Below are 25,734 nucleotides of genomic sequence, written 5' to 3' on the forward strand. Positions count from 1 at the left end.
AATATGGTAGGTGTCACAACCATTTTACAAAGTTTTCTCTAAAGTTATATTTCGCGTCAATAAACCAATCCAGTTTCCATGTTTCATCCCTCTTTTCGTATTTGGTATAGAATTATGGCATTTTTTTCATTTTTCGTAATTTTCGATATCGAAAAAGTGGCCGTGGTCATAGTCGGATTTCGTTCATTTTTTATACCAAGATAAAGTGAGTTCAGATAAGTGCGTGAACTAAGTTCAGTAAAGATATGTCGATTTTTGCTCAAGTTATCGTGTTAACGGCCATGCGGAAGGACAGTCGGACGACTGTGTATAAAAACTGGGCGTGGCTTCAACCGATTTCGCCCATTTTCACAGAAAACAGTTAACGTCATAGTATCTAGACCCCTACCAAATTTCAAAAGGATTGGTAAATTTTTGTTCGACTTATGGCATTAAAAGTATCCTAGACAAATTAAATGAAAAAGGGCGGAGCCACGCCCATTTTGAAATTTTCTTTTATTTTTGTATTTTGTTGCACCACATCATTACTGGAGTTGAATGTTGAAATAATTTACTTATATACTGTAAAGATATTAAATTTTTTGTTAAAATTTTACTTTAAAAAATTTTTTTTTTAAAAGTGTGCGTGGTCCTCCGATTTTGCTAATTTTTATTAACCGTACATATAGTAATAGGAGTAACGTTCCTGCCAAATTTCATCATGATATCTTCAACGACTGCCAAATTACAGCTTGCAAAAGTTTTAAATTACCTTCTTTTAAAAGTGGGCGGTGCCACGCCCATCGTCCAAAATTTTAATAGTTTTCTATTCTGTGTCATAAGGTCAACCCCTACCAAGTTTCATCGTTTTAGCTTTCTTTGGTGATGAATTATCGCACTTTTTCGGTTTTTCGAAATTTTCGATATCGAAAAAGTGGGCGTGGTTATGGTCCGATTTCGTTCCTTTTAAATAGCGATCTGAGATGAGTGCTCAGGAACCTACGTACCAAATTTCATCAATTTACCTCAAAATTTACTCAAGTTATCGTGTTAACGGACGAACGGACGGACATGGCTCAATCAAATTTTTTTTCGATTCTGATTATTTTGATATATGGAAGTCTATATCTATCTCGATTCCTTTATACCTGTACAACCAACCGTTATCCAATCAAACTTAATATACTCTGTGAGCTCTGCTCAACTGAGTATAAAAATTGTGTGAAAAACTGGTTATACCAAATGAATATCATTCTTTTTATAAAAATATTGAGGGCAATACTTTACCCGAACCTAACATTAAGAATAAGAACTAGTTCCAAGTTTGCAATAATATCTTAAATAAAAACATGTTAGTGTATATGAAATTGAATTAATGTGTAACTTTGTTCATTTACATACATACTTTCGATAAGTCAAAGCCACGGATGTTTTCCCAAATAATGTGATGCTCCGAATCCCAATCCGCCAACGGAATTGGCATAGCAGGTCTTGGCTTGGCCCTGACGTTATTTAAAAATCTGCAGTGAATTATTTACGTCTTTTGAGGTTAAGGCCATACCATGACCAGTTGGGCCAATTTTTATAGCGTATTCGGATTCAGCGCATCAAAATGCATAGAAAGCATGAGCCGGTTTACCTGATCCGGATACTTTTAATTTTTTTGTATAGATGTGTTAACAAATAATTAGAACAGCTTTTTAAATTTTTGTGCCAGAAAAATGAATATGCTAAATCTCGGAGAATAGAAGGGATGTGAGCTGAATGCTTATGTCAGTTGGAAGAGCATTGTGTGAATATAATGTATAAGTACATTTCTACACTAGAAACTAATTCCTCTAATTTTGAGGGAGCAATAAACTTTGAAACTCGATATCCCAACGTTTTCATTTTGGCACATTCATGCTTCTGGCAAGCGCGCGACGATATGTAAACTTTCATTTTTAATTAAAATTTCGTTTGAATTTATTACACTGATATGAGATTGTATTAGTATAATATGCATATGTACAAAAGTATGTTAAGTATAAAATTATAAAATATCTGGCACAGCTCAGTTAACAACAATTTAATTTGCTGCCGTTTATCGTTATTTGTTCTGAGTTTGTTTAACCACATGCCAATTGATGATTTATTGTTGGGCATATAAATCTTATAAATACTTCACTACCCTAACAAAATATTATCATATAAATTCTAGTCTTTAATGAAAAATAAATATTTGGTTCGATTATTTGTGGCATTTTTAAAAGATATCAAATGCCATTTGATCTATTGACGCATCTATTAACTCGACCAAATCCGCGTCTTGCTTCTGTAAAATTTTTTCCAATTGCCTTTAGATGCATATATTAATATTTCCATCCATAATATACTTTGTATATTTTCACGTACGTACGGCGCCGCTGACATGGTGTGGTGGGTGCGAACTCCGTCTAACCCACCAAAGCTCCTGGGTTCACACCCCGAGCAAAGAAACATCAAAACTTTAGAAACTTCTGCACTCGCCGTCTTACGATCCGAGTGTTCAGGCCGATGATATCATTGTCATCAGCATACGTCAGTAGTTACATGTTTATATAGAATACTAGCAGATCCGGCTGACGTTGTTCTGCCCTAAATTTGGCCTAGCTGCATACATTTTAAAAAGCTTTTTCCGTCTAACTCTGCCCTCCCCTCCTCTTGACTTTTTCTTATCCTTTTATTCACTCCTCCCTCCGTCTTTTTCGCTGCATCTATCTCCATCATCGTCGAATTATATCTCTCTCTCAGTCTATCTCTTTTGTTCCAGTCCCAGTCCCAGTCCCAGTCCCACTCCGAGTCTCATTCCCAGTCCTAGTCCTAATCCCAGTCCCAGTCCGTCTCTGGTCGGAAAAAAGGATCGTAAATACTAATATAGGCAAATTTATATACCAAATTTCAGGCAAATCGAATAGGACGTATGTAAATAGGTATGTGGGTATTATTAATTCATGTCTCTACTTCGGCTTCGTATGCATATTTAACAGTTTTGCAAGGTTGATGCGACTAAATCGAATATCACAATGAAAACTACTTTAGAGCTCAGCTTTCATTTGATATCCATATTATTCTAGGGGTATCGGGATCTACGTTTTGGCCTATATCTCGAGACACTAGCCACACAGCTATAATATATTACTCTGTACTAAAGCACTCATCAAAAGCTTTCATTTGTTATCCATATTCTATAAACACATTCTAGGAGTACCCTGTTCCACGTTTGAATCCCTAATAATAAGGCAGTCAAAGAATTACGTTTGTTCCATATTTCAAGCAAATCGCACCATAAATTATTTTTTTTGTAATATGTCGGCACCAATTCTCGTCCCGTAAAGATAAAACAGAGAAGGGACTAAATTTTAAATTTAAAGCATCATATAATCTCAACTTGAACACACAACATATTTCATAAAATTCGGCCCAATGGTTTAGTAGGAGCTCAGTCACAAACACATGTACAGACGAAATATATATAAGGGCAGGTCGGCCCCTGATCCACTTCCCGGAGGGAAGTTTCTGAAATATTTTATATGTCAAAGAGGTACCCCTGTACTGAAATTCAAGCGAATCGCACTACAAATACAATTTTTTGGAATAGGTTGGTCCCTTGTCCACTTACCGTAAAGAAACAATGTCTATTACAATCCTGAGGGCAAAATATAGAACCGTGTACATTTTTTTATAAATTTCTTTAATGTATTTCAAGGTAAGGCAGACTTTCGAATTAGTTCAAAACCTATTAGGGCCACCTACAATAAACAATAAAAACTCAATGCTGCTATCGATGACGTAAGAGTTTCAATGGAGGTAAGAATTACAAGTAAAGTTTTAGTATCTCTACTTCTTTAGTTTTTCAGAAATCATCCAAATTTTGAATCTGGTAATCTTTTTGCCTGTCACAAAACCTTTAAACCAAGTTTTTAAGGGGTAGACATAATAACAGTCGGTAAAGTTCATCATCCACATTCTACACAATTGTTAGTGTATGGCAATTTTTACCAAGCGTGAGAACACAACCTTTGATTTGTACCAAAAAAAACTCTTTAGTTTGTAGATTCGGCGAAGTGATGTTGAGTATCGCGTATTTCACTTCATATTGCGAGTTAGCATGCAATAATTTCGCATTCTTATGTATTTACTTTATACTATGCATTCATATATATACTCGTATGTTTGTTTAACTGTAGATAATACAAATTTCCTTGAAAATTTTGATTGTATCAAGTCAGTTTTAACTAGACAATTGCCATCTGTTCAAAAATTTGAATTCATATAAACGCCTTCTCCGTTAGCAGTCAATTTATCGCATGCTTACACCATCACTTTTGTACGCTATGCCGATGATATGACAAATAAAAGGAATTTTTATGCATTAGAGATGGTCGCATTTTGATCAGCCATGTTAATATTAAAAAAGTGAAAGTTTGAATGTTAAAATGTTTACTGGTTTGAATTATCGATTTCGTTTCCAAATAATTGCTTTATTTGTGACTCAATCACGTAGGAACGTCTGGGCGGATTTCAATTTGGAAAGACAAGATGGCCAACTGTTTATAAGGATCTACTAGCCAATGATGACATGATACGAAACATTCATTCTCTCTCAATTCGTTTCCAGGAATGGGTCTTAAAGTTCATTCAATTGTAAACATTGGTTCATTCGATTGTAAACAAACTTCATTCGTTTCCAAGAATGGGTCTTGAAGATCAGAGTTGCGTAAACCGCGCAAAAAAAAATTCCAAGAAAATCGGTGTCTTTTCATTATTTTTCATTTCAAGTGTATTCAACTACATAAGCGGATCAAAAATTTGTAAAAAAGGTACAAGAAATAGCAAAATTAAATGAGCTGTTATATTAACGCACGAAAAGATATAAGTACATTTTATCTTAGCTATCAAAAAATTAAATTTCACGTGTTGTCACGGAAAAATTTTTAACGGGTAAAATAAGCTTTTTTTGTATTTGTGATCCTGAAAAAATTCGAGTTTTTTGATATCCCATTTGACAATCGAGAGTAAGTTTTCGGTGAAAATCATAAATTAAACCTTTACCATGTGAAATACCCCAAAGTTATTCCGAAATGCCCAAATTTGATTTTGAGGATGATGGCAACTATGGTCAATGTTATAAAAAATGCACATTTTCACGCGCTCTCAGAGAGCGAGAAGTTTCATATCATGTCATCATTGCTATTAGCTATTTGGCTGATAAAAATAAAAGCGATTTAAGATATTGAAAATAGTTTTTAAGTCGCTAAAATTGGTATTCTACTTAACGACAGCCAGTGACAACATTTCGCATAGATTGAGGTGAGAGCAGTTTTGATAACTGAGCACACTGAAAGAAATGACACTACACCCATTTTCAGTATATATGCAGAAAATTCCAATTTATATTCAGAAAATTACAATTACTATTCGGAAAGTTACAATTCATTTTCAGAATTTCCATTTAATATTCAGAAATTTACATTTCATATTCAGAAAGTTACAATTCATATTCAGGAATTTACTTTCATATTCAGAAAGTTGCAATTCATATTCAGTATTTGCATTTAATATTCCGAAGATTGCTACTTATATTCAGAAAGTAACAATATTCAAAAATTTACAATTCCTATTCAGTATTCGCATTTAATACTTAGAAAATTGCTATTTATATTCAGAAAGTTTCAACTGATATTCAAAAAGTTACAATTCATATTCAGAATTTCGATTTCATATTTAGAAACTTTTTTTATACGGACACGTTCATTGCAAAATATTAAACAACTATGTACCAATATCATAGAAAAACGTAAATTTACATAAAAAATTAATTATAAATAGCTTTAAAGCTGCTGTTAACGAGTATTGCTATAGACTATGTAGCAAATGTACTGCGTTTGGGACCATATTTCCCAATGTTGAACCCAGTAAAGGCAAAATGTCCATTGTCTCTAACCATCTCTTTCTCTGTCTATATCTCTCTCTCCTCCTCTTTCTCACACTTCCTGCGAAAACGGCGAAATTGGAAAGTATTTATTTTAAATAACACTTTTTCCCAAGGTGGTCTTCCACGCTCTTCAAGACTGGACCTGCTTCCAATTCTACTTAGGTTCTAACAGTCCATGGAATGTTTGATATATATAAAAAGATACTTTGAAAATTTTCTGAATATCAATTCAAAGTTTCTGAATATGAATTTGAATTTTATGAACATTAATTGCAATTTTCTGAATATCAATTGTAATAATCTAAATATGAATTCTAAATTTCTGAGTATCAATTACAATTTTCTAAACACAAATTGTACGTTCTGAATATTAATTGCAATTTTCTGAATATGAATTGTAACTTTCTGAATATAAAATAGAGGTCTGAATAAGAATTACAATTCACTGAATATCAAGTGTAATTTTCTGAGTATTAAATAGATTTTATGAATATAAATTGTAATTTTCGGAATATGAAGTCAATAATTCATTTTAGTTGTTCTTGAATTAGCCGATATTCCGCAAAATTTATAGCATTTTGTTTAATTAAAGCAAGTTTTTTGTCAAGAGAACATATTTGTTTAGTTACTTCAAAAGAAGGTAAACTGTTTTTGCTAAACTAACAGTATTCTGTAAAAACGAGAGATTCTTCATTTTTCTGTTAAAAGAACTAATTTCATTGGTAGTTTCAGCAACAAAGGACTGAACAAATTATTTAAATACATCAGCTAATTTTAAACAGAAACAACCGCTAACGGCGCTAAGTTTTTTGTTTTTATTCCGGTGGAGTCACAGAAATCACTGTTATATCAACAGCCTTCAGAAATCTCTGTTATATCAAGAGTTGACGTACATCTGTTATTTTAACAATCTTACTTGGTTGCTAATAGAGCCATGACTTCCATGATGAATATTTTGTGTTGATTTGACTATTGAAACGGCCAATTCAGAATCAACAATTGTGTGAAATCGATTCAAGAGGTATGCGATGCATTAGAGATTCGTCGAATTTACCGGCATTTTTTTCCTTGCAGTAACATTAAGAATTAATTGGAGTTGACCTTTATTAAGGTTAAGATGGTAAAGTTTTGCGACCATTCAGAGACTAGTGCAGGGGTCATGCAGAGATGACTTCATGATTGCTGCAAGAACATTATGGAGCTCTTTGAGGATATTTCGTGATTGGCATCAGTATAATTTTGTGTCTATTTCCAGAATATTTCAACATCATCGCCGGATTTTTTCGGGATAACTGCAGGAATTAATTAAAGATTTTATCGGTGCTGCTAAAGCATTGTGCTTAGAATAATTTTGGGTTGGATTTTAGGATAAGGCGCAACAAAAGCAATGAAACATCACCACTTGTGCACCAGTATAAGCGACTTACAATTTTAGTAGTAAAATTTTAGTAAAATAAAAACATAGAATGAACCCTAAATGTAGATATAGAGCTGACACTTAAAAGTTTATAGCAGTCCGCAGCATTCATTCGGCCCTGGGGTAGTTGTAAAGACTTAGGTATTAGAATATGTAGAGCATATTCTGTTCTTTGTTCATGCGAGGTTCCTTTTTGAAAACTTGAGAAGTTTATTGGAAGTTCCAACAATTTTTGAGGCACTAAGTATATTTAGATGAGTATTATAGAAGCGAAGCAGCGTTTCAAAAGATACTTGGGTGAATTGGGCTGCGCCATTATGACTATTAGTCTATCATCGTTATTTCGCGCTTAATCGCCTGAGCAATTTTGGCCGTTTCGTAACAAGTCACGCCAGCTGTACCCGTCTCACAATATCTGACGCCAATTGGGAGCTCCAAGAGAGGTCAATTAATCTTTCTCCTGCCGCTCACTACTCAGTGGAGGTTTACCCCTTCATCTGCCCCCAAACTACAGTGTTGATTGAAATACTTTCTTGAACGTAGCCTATTCGTTCATTCGCCTAACTCGACCTAGCCAATGAAGCTTTTGTGCTTTTATTCGCTGCACAGCTCATACAGGTCATCATTATACCCTCTTTGATACTCGTCGTCGGTTGATGCTGAAGATCGTTAATCTTCCGGAGAACTTTTCTTTTGCTACTGACTTACTTATCCCTTTTTTTCTAGAATAAAAAATATTACTAGTTGAAGCTGGGACTTCTGTAATTTCAGAAAATATTTCACCCATCCTAATGTGTATTATGCATAGTTTAACAGATTTATTACTTAAGTCCGAAATGTCGCGCATTTAAGATCAATCAACGCAAGCGAAATTGTTGCATTAAGTAATTTACTAAGCTGTGACACAATTAGAGAACAGAGAGATTGTGAAGATTTGTATTAATGCACTTTATGAAGTCGAGAGTGTTCAAGTCCATTTCCTATGTGCTTTAGAGCATTGGTCACAAGTTCATTACCTACACATGTGCATACCTCCAAGTCAGTACCCTTAAAAAAACAGACTTATTTACCCAGGAACAAAACAACGAAATTGCAATAGATACAGTAAAAAAAAAAAAACAAATAGCAAAGAAGTAAAAATTTGAAGTCGGAAGAAAAAACCCAAGGATTGAACTTAGCACCGTTTCTGCTCCAAAACACCAGTAACTTTTGTTGCATTTTAGTAGTATTTTGTTTGTCTCGCTACAATATTGAACATTTTCAAATGGAATTTAGAAAGGATAAATTATACATTTTCGTAGAGGTAGAGAAAGATGATCTCTCCGAACGTACTGGTAGGCAAACAAAGAGTACCTATCGCTAGTGGCGGCAGGGGTACAAAAATTACTTGTTCGACAGTTCTCTAAGGGTTGTAAAGAAGATCTGCCCGACAGTAATAATTCAGGCATGTAAAGGCCATAAAGAATGCTAAAACAAAAATGATTAGAGTATCGTGTTTTACGATCCGTAATCGAGATTAATTTTTTTAATCCAAATAGCTCCAAAATTGTGAATCAGATTAGTGACATATTTCAGCTAAAGATAATGCGGACATATTTCTTCCATTTTAATAAATAGTTTAACAGTTTCGTATTTATCGCTTGAGCGAAAATAGTTTTCTAGACATGATCGTATAATACGATACGGGCCAGTTCAGCCCTTGTACAGAGCTCAAAACTGGTTATAATCCCACGAGTCTTTGAACACCTAGTCTAAGAACATTCGCGAATCTTCATTCAAATCTTCAAAATGCTTCTCAAACTCTAAGAATTGTTAGCGATGGTCTAATTATTAAAGAAAATCTCCGGACCAGGTGTGACGGCATCGAAAGTGCTAACTGCATTACCTTACGCTTTCAACAATGTCTAAAACAGGCACATCGAAGCACACCCAGTCCTTATTAGATCGATCGGCTGCTTGCTAAATTGCAGTAAAGATTCATTCGCACCAAGTGCTGTGTGAGGCCACAAAATAAGTGGAAAAGGACTCCCCTGTGGATGCTAGTTATCAACCAATTGCTCAGACGGCTAGACGAGGAACCTTTCTAGCTTAAAGGGAACTCAGATATCATTGCTGTTGTCATAAGCGGAAAATGCCTCCCAGCAATAAGGTCCTTGATGAATCGGACGCTTCGGGATATACATACATAATCACCAGATGACAAGTTGAGCGCCATAAGAAGACGAATTTGGGTTTGTTTACCAAGAGGTATAAGGTCTCGAATTGTACAATGCCTAAGCTCGGAGGTGTAACCCGGCAGGAGAAATAATGTACGAAATATCTAGGAGTCCTAATTTTGTGATTTTTTTTGTGATTTTCCTTCCAGACAATACAATGGCGAAAAAAACAGAGGAGAAATAGAAATTAGGGAGACAAACGAATCACCGCTGTTATAGCCAAAAGATAAGGATAGTTTCTCCAAAACGTTGCCGACGAAGGAGCTTGGTAGATCCCGAAATGGATCTGTTCAACGAGCTATGGAAGATGTCCTACAATTTTCTTTAATCTATTCTGATTTGAATTTTTTTTTTCAATTAAGAAAACAAAATATATCATAACAATAATATTGACAAAATAGAGTTATGCCTTAGGCTGGCGGCAGAGTGCACGCTACAAGTTAGGCTTGGCGAGAAGTAATTTTTACACTCCGAAATCCTTTAGAATTTTACATAAGAAATCATTTTCATAGCTTTTTATCTTTACATCATAGCAACGCTTCTCGTTTCAACTCTGTCGTCAGCCGAATGCATTGAGCTCGATTCGAACCCACGACCTTACAAATCAATAGGTTGATAAAACAATATCATAATTTAATATATCCCGTTACTATGTTTCAGTGTGTGTGAAAGGGTGCTTTGAGACTTTAACTATAAATGCTTTGATCAGGGGTTCGAATACGATCATAACCCTAATCATAATTTTTTGTTATTATTATTTTTGTATTAAATTTTTTCTTAGTTGCAAAATTTTTTAATTAGATTAAAAAAAAAATAATAATTTTTTGAATTAAGTGGGGGTTGCCCTTATTGCTTTTAAATGTATGAAAAAATTTATTTGAAGCAATTTTTAATTTATAATTTATTTAATAATTTGGGAAAAAATTAAACAATGTGACATCAGGAAGGACAAGGCGACAGCTACATATTTCCATTATACTTTGTAAATCTCTTCAAAGCTTTTTCTCCCGGGAGTTGGATTTGAACGCGCACTCCTACGATGGTTGAAGTGTTACAAAACGCATTCAACCACGTCATGCTTTAGTTGTTGTAAATTTTACCCCAATTGCCTTCCTTGCATTTTGTATTATTATTGCACAGTACATACTTTGTATGTAATCATGTGTTAAAGATATGCTATTTATAAAACTACAAACAATTAACCAAATGTGCGGGTTCAAACCCCATTCCCGGGAAAAAAGGCTTTGAGGAGAATTGCAAGGTATAATCGAAACAGCTGCCGCCTTGTCCGTCCCTATGTGACGTTGTTATATTTTTCCCAAATTATTAAAAACAAACAAGTAAGGAAGGCTAAGTTCGGGTATTTGGAGACAAAATAAGGCAAAATCACCATTTAGCAAAATGAACCTAGGGTAACCCTGGAATGTGTTTGTATGATGAAAGGTGTTAATGATTATTTAAAACGTAGTGGGCCTTAGTTCTATAGGTGAACGCCTTTTCGAGATATCGCATTAAGAGTGGACCAGGGGTGACTCTAGAATGCGGTTGTACGATATGGGTATCAAACTAAAAGTATTAATGAGGGTTTTAAAAGGGAGTGACCCTTAGTTGTATATGTGAAAGCGTTTTCGAGATATCGACCAAAATGTGGACCAGGGTGACCCAGAACATCTTCTGTCGGGTACCGCTAATTTATTTATATATGTCATACCACGAACAGTATTCCTGCCAAGATTCCAAGGGCTTTTGATTTCGCCCTGCAAAACTTTTTCATTTTCTTCTACTTAATATGGTAGGTGTCACACCCATTTTACAAAGTTTTTTCTAAAGTTATATTTTGCGTCAATAAACCAATCCAATTACCATGTTTCATCTCTTTTTTCATATTTGGTACAGAATTATGGCATTTTTTTCATTTTTCGTAATTTTCAATATCGAAAAAATGGGCGTGGTCATAGTCGGATTTCAGCCATATTTTATACCATGATAAAGTGACTTCAGATAAATACGTGAACTAAGTCTAGTTAAGATATATCGTTTTCTGCGCAAGTTATCGTGTTAACAGCCGAGCGGAAGGACAGACGGTCAACTGTGTATAAAAAGTGGGCGTGGCTTCAACCGATTTCGCACTTTTTCACAGAAAAGACTTATCGTCCTACAATCTAAGCTCCTACCATATTTCACAAGGATTGCTAAATTTTTGTTCGAATTATGGCATTAAAAGTATTCTAGACAAATTAAATGAAAAAGGGCGGAGTTACGCCCATTTTGAAATTTTCTCTTATCTTTGTATTTTGTTGCACCATATCATTACTGGAGTCGAATGTTGACATAATTTACTTTTATACTGTAAAGATATTAAATTTTTTGTTAAAATTTGACTTAAAAAAATTTTTTTTTTAAAAGTGGGCGTGTTCGTCATCCGATTTCGCTAATTTTAATTTAGCACACATATAGTAATAGAAGTAACGTGCCTAATAAATTTCATCATGATATCTTCAACGACTGCTAAATTTCAGCTTGCAAAACTTTTAAATTACCTTCTTTTAAAAGTAGGCGGTGCCACGCCCATTGTCCAAAATTTTTCTAATTTTCTATTTTGCGTAATAAGGTCAATGCACCTACCAAGTTTCATCGCTTTATCCGTCTTTGGTAAAGAATTATAGCACTTTTTCTGTTTTTCGAAATTTTCGATATCGAAAAAGTGGGCGTGGTTGTAGTCCGATTTCGTTCATTTCGTTCAAGTTATCGTGTTTACAGACGGACGGACAGACGGACGGACGGACGGACATGGCTAAATGAATTTCTTTTTTCACCCAGATCATTTTGATATATAGAAGTCTATATCTATCCCGATTAGTTCATACCGTTACGGATTACCGTTATGCGAACAAAGTTAATATACTCTGTGAGCTCTGCTCAACTGAGTATAAAAAAAATTGATTAGGTAATTTAAAAAATGTTTCAATTAAGAAAACAATTATAGCTAAGGAGTTGAGATCAAATAGGCCGACAAAAAACAACAAATCTACATATGTATACATAAATGGTATATTTTTCAAACTACCAAAATTTTTATTTTCTAATTCCCATATGTACACGACGTCAAAGTAGCAGCCCTTAAACATGCTAGGAGTTTAGATGTTCGTATGGACAACAAAACACCTAAGTAAAATGTTGAACACATAACACAAATTTTTCTAAATGTGTATTGAACGAAATATCTGTCTACGTTTTTGTGAAAGCAATATGGAAGCGATTATCATTATTTGCAATCAAGATAAATGTCTTTATTACAATCAGAAGCTTAAAAAGTCCCCGAGCTTACGTAAATTTGTTTAAACAAATATGCACAAACGAGAAGCGACGAAATTCTTAAAAGTCAACAAAAGACTTAATATTTTCATGTGGTTTTACTTTCAGACTTTTTTTCATACACATATATGTATATATATAGTCATCTACTTTAGTATACAAAAATATATTTATGCATGTCTAAATGATACTTTTTGTTCAATCCAAGATGTTTGGTTCAATGAGAAAAAAATTACAGAGGAAGTGTTAATCAAATGGTTTACTTTTTTATTTTAAATGCAATAAGGCTTATGAGCAGGGACCCAAACTGTTATTCCTATTATAACAAAAGGATTTCAGAAAAAATTATTTTATAAGTTCCAAATAAAAGTTAAATCCGAACTTTTTTTTTTGTAAATTCCAAAATAAAAGTTAGATTCGGATTTTTATTTTTTAGGGACAGCTATATATTTGCTATAGCAAGGTTTCCAACATGAAATACACAAAATACTGAACTCTCTATATATTTCTTCCAATACTTTAGCTTAAACTCTTTAATACCATTTGAAAGTAAGTACAAAAAACGTTGATGATGTCGACTGCTAAGTGGAATACGTCTCTAACTTTGCTGCTGTTTCGAAAAGACACTGTCTCAGAAAACTTGTGAAAAATTCTCTATTTCAGAGTTCATTTAAAGAATGCCCTGCAGTCGTTTGTTGAAAAATGCCCTATCTGAGCACAAATTCGATACATTTTAACGTAACTGAAACTGACTTATAAAAAAACATCTCAAATGGAGCGTTCTTCATGTCACACTCCTAGACCTCTCTAGAGGTTTAGAAAACCGCTGAAATTGTAGGTAACGGTACCCGTTTTTTTTATTCAGTAAGAAATATTTTGTAAAAGAAATACACAAACTAAAAGGAGAGCTGAGAAGAAACTGCAGGGTGGCATAATTTTCAGAAAAGAAATAGCCATAAAAAAATCCGAAGATAAGGCGTTTTCGAAAAAATTTTGTTTGAATTGATACGTGATTCGATTGATTTTAATCACCTTTTTCTTACAGTGTGTTGAACTACACTAAGCGCGGCTTTATCCTCCACTGGTTCGTCAAAAACGACCTGCTTTGGACTGCATATATCTATTCATAGTGTTAACATTATTATTTTTTTGATAACCCAACGTAAAAGTTTTATTCACTATCACGTCTTATGTTATACAATAATTTCGTCATCTTTGCAAATACTACACATTTTCTAGGAACCAGCTTAATCGCCACATCGACATCTGATAACTCTGCTACCTCTTCAAGTTGAGCACTGAGCGTGAGAGCCTAGGACATGAATCCAGTTCACTTTCAGATGCGGGTGACTTATAATTCCGGACTTTGGAAGGAAGATGGTTCGAGCTATCTTCCCGAAATACAAAACTTGGCGCAGCTTTAGGTAATTCTTAAAAAGTGTTATGATCCATTCTACAACCGCTTTATCTGCGATCTGTAGCACGTTCGATCCGTGATCGAAATCGATTTCACTCAAACGATAAATCAGAAACAGTCAAAAGAATCGTAAAGATAATAATAAGTTATGGATCTAATGAGAACTGGTAGCCACCATTTCACATATTTCACTAGTCTTATTGCACATTTCTTAGCTATTGCAATTTAAATAATTGATTTCGATCACGGATCGTATAACGCGATTCGGCCCTGGAATGGTTTAATAGCTCATAAATTTTGATATTTGTAACCAACTCTTAGTCTTCTTCTACTTGTAGCAGTAAGGAGATTCCCCGAAGCTATAGCGTGTTTAATAGATGTTGATAGTGCTTTGCCGGATATCAAAATCAAACTTTTAAAAATTACAATTGAAAATCTTAGAAAAAAAATATTCTACACGAAGCGCGTATAGCGGAAAAAGAAATTTGCCAAAAATCAATGCGAATTTTACGAAACGTGTAACTTAAACGTTGTGAAAAATGAATTGGGTTACAAAACTGCATACTTAAAATATTTCAGAGGGCTCCAAAAAAAATTCCGGGTTCGAAGACAATTTTGAGATTTGTTTGTATAGTTTCAGTTAACAAATTCATAAGGTATGTGTTTGAAAAAATTGTTACCTTTATTTAATCAAATAATTCTTATCCAAATTGATGTATTTACATAATTTTTTGCCCAAAAACGGTGTCAAAAATTTTAAAAAGCTTCAAAGAGGAGTTGGCTGTCACTCGAAAGCCTGGTTCAGGCAGAAAAAAAGGAATCAGTAACCAACATAAGAAGAATAAAATTATAACCAGTATACAGAGAAACCACAGTGTTTCGGGCAGAAAATTGGCGCAGAAACTGGAATGTTCCAAGTTTTTGGTTCGCAAAGCTAAAAAGGAGGCTGGTCTCAAGACATACATATAAAGTTCAAAAAGTTCCAGACAGAAATGCTGAGAAGAACACTGAAGGAAAACAAGGTTTCAAAAAATTAAAAACAAATTTTTTTCAAAAGTTCACTTGCTATATTATGAATGACGAAATTTATGTTTTAGCCGATATTTCGCAGCTTCCAGGCCAAGAATTTTACACTGCAGACTCGCGGGGTAATATGGATGAAAAGTTCGAAACAAAAAGACAGTTAAAATTTCAGCGAAAATTTCTGGTTTGACAGGCAATATTAAGCAGATTTTTGTCACAATGGCAACCATACCAACGCAAATGTATGTTAAAGAGTGCTTGGAATGGTACTCAAAAAATAATGTGATTTTAGTGTCTAGAGAAGCAAATCCGCCGAACTGCTCAGAACTTAGGCCAATCGAAAGATACTGGAATTTGGTAAAAAGGGAAATCAAGGCGACCAAGATAATGGCACGGAACGCTGAAGATTTTCGGTAGAAATGGCGCTCTGTAACCCAAAAATTGGAAAATAGTAAAAAAAAATCGTTAATGGAAGGAGTGTCCGGAAAATTAAAAAACTTTAAAAAATAAAAATAAATGAAAAAGTTTAAATGTATAATAAAAAGTGTAACTGAATAAACATGTAAATATGACATTTACTTATTAAATCGGACGACCGGTTTAGAAAGTTTTTCGTATTTAATGATGGACAATTTTTTCAAACGCAGTAATTTTTTTCTTTTTGAGTCACCGAAATTGAGAAAAGAAGAATTTAATTTATGAAATGTGATAGAAATCGACACCGTAGTTTTGATGTTTGTTGCAGTATCCTTTGTACAAAATAACAACACTTACCAAAATAATTTTAACACTTACGGCCCGATTCTGAGCGTTACCGATAAAATAGTACCCAGAACATTATGTAACCGAAAATCGTTACCAGTTCTTTTTTTCGCGATTCTGGCCAAAGTGGTAACGCTGTCATCAGCGAAAAACTCAGCAGTGTCTGTGTTGAAACTTAAAAGTTCGTTTTCTTCGCTTTACTCATGGCGGAGCGATACAAGGTGGCCACATGGGACAGCTGCATATAAACTTTTTTTTATTTGATTTGATTTACCAACTTCCGGCGCAGTACGATTTTGACTTTTCTCCATCGAATTTACAAAAACAAAGTACATGGAATGTTTATTTATGTTTGCAGGTATGTCACCACGTTGCCACCTTGTATGGTTCCGCCATGGCTTTACCGAAAATGTGTCATTCGTAGATACGAGGTTAACGCATAAACAGGACCAATGTGTATATATGTACATATATGCATAAGTTTTTACATAGCTATATTGTAATATATACTGTGAAAGTACATAATGTAACCAAATATATATAGCAATAGGCAACACTCTTTTACTATTATGTTTACTTATTTGCGCTTACAATTCTTTATTTTTATACTCAGTTGAGCAGAGCTCACAGAGTATATTAACTTTGATTGGATAACGGTTGGCTGTACAGGTATAAAGGAATCGAGATAGATATAGACTTCCATATATCAAAATCATCAGTATCGAACAAAAATTTGATTGAGCCATGTCCGTCCGTCCGTCCGTTAACACGATAACTTGAGTAAATTTTGAGGTATCTTGATGAAATTTGGTATGCAGGTTCCTGGGCACTCATCTCAGATCGCTATTTAAAATGAACGATATCGGACCATAATAGGGTCTTAGATTTTAGCCCGATAACTTATTTCTCTGAAAAAGGGCGAAATCGGTTGAAGCCACGCCCAGTTTTTATACACAGTCGACCGTCTGCCCTTCAGCTCGGCCGTTAACACGATAACTTGAGCAAAAATCGATATATCTTTACTAAACTCAGTTCACGTACTTATCAAAACTCACTTTGTATTGGTATAAAAAATTGCCGAAATCCGACTATGACCACGCCCATTTTTTCGATATTGAAAATTACGAAAAATGAAAAAAATGCCATAATTCTGTACCAAATATGAAAAAAGAGATGAAACATAGTAATGGATTGGTTTATTGACGCAAAATATAACTTTAGAAAAAACTTTGTAAAATGCGTGTGACACCTACCATATTAAGTAGAAGAAATTGTAAAACTTCTGCAGGGCCAAATAAAAAACCTTTGAAATCTTGGCAGGAATACTGTTCATGGTATTACACATATAAATAAATTAGCGGTACCCGACAGATGATGTTCTGGATCACCCTGGTCCACATTTTGGTCGACATTTCGAAAACGCCTTCACATATACAACTAAGGGCCACTCTCTTTTAATACCTTCATTATTACCTTTAATTTGATACCCATATCGTACAAACACATTCTAGAGTCACCCCTGGCCCACGTTTATGGCGATATCTCGAAAAAGCGTCCACATATAGAACTAAGGCCCACTCCTTTTTAAAATACTCATTAACACCTTTCGTTTGATATCCATATCGTACAAACAAATTCTAGGGCACCCCTGGTCCACCTTTATGGCGATATCTCGATACGGCGTCCACCTATGGAACTAAGGATCACTCCCTTTTAAAATACTCATTAACACCTTTCTTTTGATATCCATATTGTACAAACAAATTCTAGGGTCACCCGTGGTCCACCTTTATGGCGATATCTCGAAACGGCATCCACCTATGGAACTAAGGATTACTCCCTTTTAAAATACTCATTAACACCTTTCATTTGATACCCATATCGTACAAACAAATTCTAGAGTCACCCCTGGTCCACCTTTATGGCGATATCCCTAAATGGCGTCCACCTATAGAACTATGGCCCACTCCCTCATAAAATACTCTTTAATGCCTTTCATTTGATACACATGTCATACAAACACATTTCAGGGTTTCCCTCGGTTCATTTTCCTACATGGTGATTTTTCCTTATTTTGTCTCCATAGCTCTCAACTGAGTATGTAATGTTCGGTTACACCCGAACTTAGCCTTTCTTACTTGTTCAGTATTGACTTTTTCTAAACAACAGCTTTTGTATGGTTACATGGATGTAACCACCTATTTTAGTGAGTAAACAATTATCCGGCTACTTTCGTGGGCAGAATACCAAAAGGGTGCAAAAGTTGCCACATGAAGAAAGTTGCCGTGGTGAAGAAAGTTGTTTCCACTGTTACTATCAACAACAAAAGATGTTCGATAGATTTTTTTTCTCGTGTGAAAAGTTAAAAACGTCAGTTTTCTATTAATACATATCTACATACTAAGCTTATTATCTGTCACCAATTGCTCTTGAGATTTTATAAAAGCACATTTGCATAATACATCACCTTGAACTATTAATTGGTAACACAAAGCTTAAAAAACCTAATAATGCAAACATATTCCGATATGTATTTATTTTTAAATTCTTATCTTATTCAAACAGCTGTCTGCTCTATTTAGAACTCACCTGTTGTAATTCAGCTCACGTGCTTTGAACTGCCACAGATTATAAAGTGCTTAATGTAGATACTAAATAATCGGCGTGTGATATTTTAATTTAGTGCAGTAATGGAATTTTAATTTGTTTAAATTATTATTATCACTTTATTTTTACTACAACTAGTATTAAAAATTTAACAAACACAATTGTCGAATCGAATTTTATATATTAAGAACAACACTTTTACTGATATCACTGAACGCGGTCTAATTCCAATTTAAACGTAATTTTTTACACCGGCGACAAGGCATTTAAAAATAACTACACAATGCAAATAAAATTTAACCGCACTACAAACATAGTTACGATCAAATTAACTATTTTTTTCTTCTTTTTTTCAAGCACTGACTTGCAGGGCACTTGAACGTCCGTAGGCACCTGCAGAACAATTTTGATTAGAACGAACCGCACAAACGAAGCGCAAAACCGCAACTGATAAGGCTTGTCTGAACTTGATCGCAATGGATCGCCGAAAAAGATAGTAACTAATAGTTTTGTATGTGTGTAGTAATTGAGATATAACATATCATATGATTGCAAATGAGCATGTGAAATGAGAGAGTAATGGCTAGTGTGAGTAAATTTGCCGGCAACAGAGGTTTATAAATTTTAGATTCATTCATTGCAAAGTTACTTGGTTACCGGTTTATCGCATGCGATAAAAATTGTAGGTTTTTTTAATGAATGAATCGTAAACAAGTCAATTGTGGTTGTAAATTTTGTATGTAAAATCTGCTTTTGGTGTGGTGTGTCTAGTGTGACTATACACAAATAGGTTAAATTGTTATTATGATAATATAAATAGTTGGTATGTAAATAATACTTAATTTTACTATTAAATATAAGAATGCAGTACAATATTCAGCAATTTCGTGACAATCAACAAAAGTCACACATATACAGACAAATATCAAATTTTCCTTTTTAGTAGTAGTAGTTCCTTTGTTTAATATTTGATATGGCGAATAGTAACTGTAGGTGGTGATCCCCAATACGTCATCATTGTATGTCATCTATGCACTGCACATATTTGAGTGTTTGTTAAAGAAATATGCTCTGCTAGAAATGCGGTGACTATAGCCAGTTTTGATATCCACATATACGGGTTGGAGTGATCCCTTTTGTTTGATCATGTCCAATGAAAATACCAATTGTACCTGTTTATGCCTGGAGCGGTGGTCGGACTGGATATTTTTATACAACTAAGGGTGCTGTCGGAAGGGTCCTTTTCTACCTTCATGCCTTTACGAGTACTATTCGACAAGTTCTCTTTGTATACTTCTAGTACTGTAGTATAAATCCTCCTCGTACACTACGGGTACTGTCAGACAGTTCTTCTTTCTAGTCTTGCAGGAGTTCTAACCGATTTAATATTTCTTTAAACTCTAATACATTATTTTAAAATTTTCTTCATATTGGTGTTGTAGAAAAATAAAACAGAACAAATTCAACGATAATAGGAAGACTCATTCAACTTTATAAATTTGTAAACGTTTAAATTTATCTAGTGCGTATAAATTTACGCACACATTTCATTGTGTAAACGTGGTAAACTCAAAGGAATGCAACCTTGCAGACATAACAGCCGTCATTTACATCAGTAATCTTCAACAACAGCAAAATATTTAGTAGAATATCTTTGTAAAGATATTTTATTGATTGATTTTTCACTTAATCCTGGCATTTTTTTGTTTGTATTATAATCACAATTTCTTGTTGAAAATAATACACCTGATCGGCAATGAAGTTTATAAAGAATATTACTAGGTGCATTCCTATAATAGTGTGTTTAAACGGGTATAATTTTACAGCTTATAAATTTATATTCTTTAATGAGTCCCCCTAATATGACATAGGGTATCACGTAGTATTTTAAGCTCGGTATTCAAAGTTTTTTATTTTACCCATTTCGTTACCCTTTTTTATTCTTTCCTAAAATTTCGAACTGACTATCCCAAGTTATACCCAAATACAGACCAAAAAATCACTTTTTTAGGGATTAATTGCACGATTTTTGACAGGGTGCCTACAGGATTTTGATTTAAAACACTGACTTGAACTAAACTGTCAATTCAATACAGGTGTTTTAGTGATATATCTATACGAAAGGTACTCCAAGTTACTAACTTACATTTTGTTTTTAGTTTGACAAGATGATGACTGCTTATCAGCTAAAAAATTAATCAGCTAACACGATTTTGGATGGTTGACCAAGATAGATTTCCTATGTAAAAATGCAGGGCCAAAAAAATGACAGACCGACTGGTTTTAGTTTAAAATAGTAATCTTAATATATAAAGAACACCTGTCACAACATTTTTGGCCGCGATGGACTCCTAAACTACTGAACCGATTTTGAATTTGTTTTGCACCCCGTCTGTAGTTTGATCTAACTTGAGAGATAGGATAGGTTATATCTCAGTTTATAGTCGCAATATTATTTTATTGCAATTTTTTTTATTTGTTTATACGTAATAACAAAATGTTACGTATACGCAGTGGTACTCATATTTTCAGGTGGTGCGGATATACTTCCGTGAGATGGCTTCTCTTTTCAAGTATGAGTGCCACCGTTGCCAGGCAGTTGCATATTATGCGATAAGTGTCGTGGTTGCCAGACTGTGGAATATTATACGGTCCGCGATGGGTCTTATTCCTGTCAGCAAATGTCGCTAAATCTTAAGCGAGATATATGTTAAAAAATATTTTTAAGGAAAATGATAATGAAATATTTTTTGAAAAACTAGAACGTGGCAACCTACACCATTTCCACTTGCAAATGAACAAGCGTCCGTTGGAAACAATATTTGTAAATTGTAAATTAGATATGGCATATGAAAATGAAAATAGTCAATTGTAAATGCAAAAGCGTCTCGTTGATATGAGAATAGTCATTTGTGAATGAGCGAGCGTTAAATGAAAATGCGAAAGCGTTTTTTGTATTTGAGAATAGTTAGTTGGCAGTGAGAAAGCGTCAGATGTAAATGCGAAAGCGTCATATGGAAATGAAAATAGTCAATTTTAAATGAGAAAGCGTCATTTGAACATGAGAATAGTCAATTGTAAATCAGAAAGCATCATATGAGAAAGCATAAACTAAATACGAGAAAGTGCCACTTCTAATTGCAAGAGGCTAGTACATTCATTTATTCGGCGCAATATTAGTGTCTGGAGTGTCGTTGGCTCTTGAAGTTTTCGAGAGAAAAGTGCTCCTGGTCCTTTCCAAGGAAAGAGGTTTAGCACGGAATGGGAATACGATTTAGACTCACTACGTAACAACAGGAGGATTAAGACTCTATCACCCTTGGTGTTTCCAACTGGTGCCATTTAGCGTTCATTGTCTGACTTAACATTCAATGTTACGTAAATAATGATGACCATAATATTTATTTCAAGTAATATTACAGCAAAAGGTTTTGCATAACAATCAATTGACTTTTAGTTACAGATATATATATATATATTAGATCTCTTCGGAGGTTATATATATATATAAAAATAAATGTAAGGTGCGATAACCTCCGAAGAGATCTAAGGCCGAGCTTCTCTTCCAATTTGCGTCGTGCTCCTCTTGATTTTCCCTACAAATTGGCCGGACGGGACCTACATGTTTTATGCCGACTCCGAACGGCATCTGCAAGGCAAATGAGTTTTCACTGAGAGCTTTTCATGACAGAAATACACCCGGAGCGCTTGCCAAACACTGCCGAGGGGTGACCCCGCTTAGAAAAATTTTCTTCTAATTTAAAAACCTTATTTCTAAAATTTTGATGTTGCTTTGCCCGGGGTGTGAACCCAGGGCATACGGTGTGGTAGGCGGAGCACGCTACCATCACACCACGGTGGCCGCCAATATATATACATATGTAAGGATTTATATTTGTGTGTAAAAATATAATAATTCTGCACGTCTACGTAACCATACTTATTAATATTTCAAAGGAGAAATAATTGAATTGTTATTAAATAAGCTCATAAATATATTGACAGATTTAATTTTATTACGACACTTAGCACTAATTATCCTTCAAATACTTAATAATTATATGTATATGAAATACAAAATACATACATATGTATATAACATATAAGTAGGGTTGCGAAAAATGGGCTATGTATAAACAATTTTTGTTGATATCAATTTCAGTACAATTAAAATTTTATTAATACATATCGTTAGCTTAATGTGAAAATGTGCTAAGCCACTTTTTACGAATTTTACAGGAGACGAAAAAAACTGAATAATTTTTAAAATAACCTTCTTTTTTCAAAACTGTGAATGAGGATACCTTAATTGCAATGCTTTTGAGTGTAGAAGCTCTGAAAAAGATAAATAAAAATCAAGTGTGCCAACCCAGCAGCTATTTTATGACTTAGCACAATTTCGGCACTCATAACAAATTTTTTTCCTGACTTAGCACTTTTTACTCAATATGTTTTCCCATCTCTCCTCACTTTTAATGATTGAAATAAAAAACTAAAACTATATATTTCACAAAAATTACTATCTAATTGTCAAACTATTTCTAACGGTTCTGATCTGGACTCTTTTGCCGGATGGTGCGCAGACAATAACTTATATTTAAATTCAAACAAATGATGTGTTGTGGCTTATTCCAAAAAGATAACTGCCACATACTTTATCTACAAACTAAATACTAAATATCTTAACCGTTGTCAAGAGAGAAAAGACTTGAGTGTAATTTTTAACTCCAAACTCTCTTTTTCTAATACCATTGATTTCTTTGTTTCAAAATTTGTTGCAATGGTTGGGTTCAGTAGACGCAACACCAGTGACTTTAAGGACCCTAAGACGATGAAGGCACTTTATATATCCTTGGTCAGAAGTCGTCTTGTATATTGCTCAATAATATGGAATCCATTCTATGACACTAACTCCTATAAAATTGAGGAAGTACAAAAAATTGTTACAAAAATTTCTTTACGTATGCTTCACTGGCCAGGCGGCCTCCCATCATATACCAGCAGGTGCAAATTGATTGGTATTCAGGCTTTACATGACATAAGAACTTTTATCTCACTCATGCTTGCCTATAATGTAATAAACTTTAGCACGAATTGCTCTGATTTATCTAATTTGTTCATTCCATATATTCGACTGCGCGATCTTCGGCATAATAGATTATTTATCGAAATAACTCATACAACGAATTATGCAATGAATGAACCTAGGACTATACATCTAGCAAATCGATTCAGTAGTGTTATTAATTTTAATAACAGCTTATATAAGTTTAAGCTTGAATTGTTTTCTATTTTTAACTAGTCTGTAACAAAGCATGTTATGTTACATATACCCAGTAGATATTGCGGGAAAGGCGGCCGCGGCAAGGTCGTTGGTCAGGCTTCGTGATATGGGATATAGACTTTCTGACCGCGGACACTCTAGCCTTCTTACCAGTTTCGACTTCATCCCGGACAGAACGGACTACTGTATGCCGATAACAGCTCCCTATACAACCTTCACCCCAGTTATTCCAGAGAGAGAGGATTGGGGAAGAGGAATTATCTGGGGCATGGGACCGGTTAACTTGTTCACGGATGGGTCAAAGCTGGATGGAAAGGTTGGTGGGGGGGTCTTTTGTCAAGAGCTAAATTTAAGCCGCAAGTTTAAGTTGGCTGATCACTGCAGTGTATTCCAAGCGGAAATTGCTGCGATTAAGGATGCGGTGGATGGAATGCTATCCAGTGCTACCACGGTTAGGGAATTTAACATCTACTCTGATAGCCAATCGGCTATCAAGGCCTTGAGCTCAACTACAGTGCGATCGAGGGTGGTCTGGGAGTGCCTGACCTCGCTTGCGACTGCATCGAATTATTTTACAATTAAGATTATCTGGGTCCCGGGCCATAGTGATATCCCGGGTAACTGTCAAGCGGATCTCTTAGCCCGCATCGGTACAACTGAACCGGATGAAGATGGCTGTAGGGACTTCGGGATCCCGCTGGCCAACTGTGGATTGCTCCTCCATAGCTGGGCCTCGAATCAGCTCAGCAAACGTTGGGCGGATACCACGTCTTGCAGGGTAGCAAGACCTTTCTGGCCGAAAGTGGATGGCAGGAGGTCTGCTGAAATAATTGGGTTCACTAATGCTCACCTATCAATGGTCATTGGGGTTTTGACAGGGCACTGTCCCATGGGTATCCATGCGGTACGTCTCAATATACTGGAAACTCCATCCTGCTGCAGCTGTATGGAGGATGATGAGGTGGAATCACCAAATCACTTTATGCTTGATTGTCCAGCTTTTGCCAGAATTAGGCGAAAGTACTTCGGTCGCGACTCACTTGGATCTCCCGAGGATATATCCAAAGTTGAGATCGGTATCATTCGGAGCTTTATCGTTGCTACCCAACGATTCTCTAAGTAGCTGGATCTAGGTCACCGTTATTTTTGGTGTATGTGGTATCACAACGGACCTTCGTGTTGTCCAAGTGAGCTATCCTTATCAGGGCAGCTACCACCTAACCTATCCTATCCTAACAAAGCATGTATTTATCGACATGTAACAATTGAAGTAGATTATAATCAGCGCAAAGCATTTATCACACACCAATTGGGTGAATCCAATTTAAAGGGGTTGTGTAGGCAACTCCCTCAAGGGGTTCCCAGCGCAATATATAGCTTCTCCAACCCAATTGTCAACCTCACCTACCCGTGGCGAATTCTCTTTCTTTGGCAGCCGAGTCTCTCGCCACCCCAAGTTTCTCATGGATGGTCCAGAAGGCTTAATGTGGTCATATAAATTCTTCCCGCGATGGTCGAACTAGTACCTTAAAAGTGCTTTGTTACCGGAACGTACCGGATCTATATGCGGCAAAGGACCATCAACATCGGCCCAAAGCCTTCGGGAAGTGTCTTTATCGTTAATCAACAAGAACAACAACAAAACATGTACTTTTAGACTGAATGAATTAAATACATAAACAAAATGCGCGCACAAAGAAATGACTAGTAATTCAGATTGATATTATTGACTGACTGACTTAGCACATTTTTTTTGAA

At 35.0% G+C, this 25,734-nt stretch overlaps 1 protein-coding gene across 4 annotated transcripts in view; it reads right to left on the minus strand.

The window, feature by feature from the left end:
- Positions 1-19,105, minus strand: part of axo (axotactin) — a 296,029-nt gene extending 276,924 nt beyond the window's left edge. For all 4 annotated transcript variants that reach the window (XM_067787399.1, XM_067787402.1, XM_067787400.1 and 1 more), the window contains exon 1: positions 18,675-19,105. The gene's annotated coding sequence lies outside the window, so the exon portion shown is untranslated. The remainder of the gene's footprint in view (positions 1-18,674) is intronic.
- Between the last annotated feature and the right edge of the window lie 6,629 nt (positions 19,106-25,734).

The sequence above is a fragment of the Eurosta solidaginis genome, chromosome 5 (assembly GCF_040869045.1).
Source record: "Eurosta solidaginis isolate ZX-2024a chromosome 5, ASM4086904v1, whole genome shotgun sequence".
In the NCBI taxonomy this organism is placed as follows: Eukaryota; Metazoa; Arthropoda; class Insecta; order Diptera; family Tephritidae; genus Eurosta; species Eurosta solidaginis.